Source organism: Pteropus vampyrus, unplaced genomic scaffold (genome assembly GCF_000151845.1).
Source record: "Pteropus vampyrus isolate Shadow unplaced genomic scaffold, Pvam_2.0 Scaffold47, whole genome shotgun sequence".
NCBI classification, from domain to species: Eukaryota; Metazoa; Chordata; class Mammalia; order Chiroptera; family Pteropodidae; genus Pteropus; species Pteropus vampyrus.
The window spans coordinates 8,252,040-8,254,143 of record NW_011888828.1 but is presented as its reverse complement, the minus strand read 5'-3'; positions in this window follow the sequence as shown (position 1 = coordinate 8,254,143).

Below are 2,104 nucleotides of genomic sequence, written 5' to 3'. Positions count from 1 at the left end.
TCAACTGATGGCCTTTCTAGAAGGTGGTTAGGGACCATATTTCTATAGGAGTTTGGCCTTCCAAATATGTTGGCAGTTCTTGGCCTCCACTCAGATTCTGGCTGGTATGGAATTTGTTTTTCTTTGAAGGCTACTCTAAGACCTGAGTAGAATGATTTGTATCTGGGTCTGTTTTGCTTTTCAGGTGGTATCATACGCCTTTGCAGAGACTTTGCCAGGAATAACCTCTGTTGGAAGGAAAGGGGAAGGGAGGGAAGGAGGGAGGGAGGGAGGGAGGGGAGAAACAGAACATATCAGACTGACTTTATATTTCAGAGTTTTGAGAGAGAAAGCAGGACTTACTGTGGAATTCACTTAAATAAATATTCCATTGCTTAGATAATTGCACTCGAGTGTTTTGGTACAAGATGGGAAAGATATAGCTTGATCGTTATTCATAGATGGCTATGAGTGCAATACTAGCCCACAGTGTGATTTCGATGCATTAAAAAAAAAGACCGTATTTAGGCTGCACTGATGGAAATAACATGCCTGAATCATAATAGAGTGGATGTTGCTGCTTTAAGGGACTGCATTTAATCCTGCTATCACAATCTACAGAGGATGATGACAAATTAGAACACATCTAAAAATGGCCACCAAGTAGCCCTAGCACAGAAGATATGATATCTGAGGAAAAATGAAAGTCGAAATATATATCTCAGACCCAAGATGGATTAGATTGCATTTCTGAAGTGTGTTTGACTGATAACCTGGGTCAGAATCATTTGAGGTGCTTTGTAAAATACAGATTTCTTGATTCCACCTGGGAATTAGAAAATCAGAATCTTGGGTGCCAGTCGAGGGAGGGATATGTTTCTTAAAGAAGCTTCTAGATGACATTCATGAACACGAGCATTTGAAAACTACTGGAATGGAGAAGCCAAGAGCAATCTTCCAGGGACTGATGGGTTACCATATGGTAGACAGTACAGGTAGGGCATATGGCACTGCCTCAAAAATGGAACCAAAAACACAGGGAGGCAGACTTTTCAGTACCACTAACCCCTTGAAATAAAATGCACTTCTTCAGGAGAAACAGTTTTATTTTCCTCTGTAAGCCCCCATTTCTTAACAAAGTGCATTTACTTCATGGTCCTAAGTAAATATTTATTAAACATATGAATGACTAATTACCTAATTGGGATGACCAGACACTCTGGTCATTTGATAGGGCAGTTCTTGGTTTATGCCTGTTAAAAACAGTGTTCATTTCAGTTTAGTGTTTGTCCTGGATTTCTCTCTCTCTCTCTCTTTTTTTAAAGTGAAATATAATTATTACTAGTTTCATTAAAATAAGACGGGATGGGTCTAGCCTTCTTCCACTTTGTATTGCCAGCTTCTGTCATGGTCTCATTCACTACTTGGTAGTTCTCACTTCTAACATGTAGTTAAATCTGAAAGATGACCATCAGTGACACTCTCTTTTGCCTCTTCTTCTCCAGCTGTAACATAATTAACACTTTATAGAATAGCATGCAGAAAGTTTGCTAATAAAATAAGTACCTTAGGACTCAAACAGCTGATGGCAGCTACTCCATCCAGCCTCAGCTGGCAAAGAGATAGGCAGTGAATGTCACTATCTATGCGGGCTGCTTGGTATACCAACCTGCCACGCCATCATCTGTGTTTGGCTTGCAAGGTTCGCAAAGCAGCCACCAGTTAGCAAGGCCAGAGAAAAGTATGGAAATTATGTTAGGTGTGCATAAGTATGTATAGGAAACAAAGGCCGAGCTGTTCTGCTAAAGAATATGGAGCAAATAGTCAGAACACTCTTGTTAGAGTGTTTTTTGTCAGAAGTTAGTATAAGGTTAATCTTCAACTATTTAGTTATTTACCGTTTGTTAATTCTATTTTGTCTTTGCAATAAACCCTTTCAATAGTGATAGTCTAAAAAAAATGAAACTGTATGTTCAATGAAAATAAAAGTTCTGAATTTCCATTTCACAAAATTTTTTGATAGATGTCATCTACATAGGGGTCATAGTGACATCCCTGGTCATATGAAAACCAGAAAATACAAATCTGCCGAAAATGTATTAATGCTTAATTAGGTTGAACTATA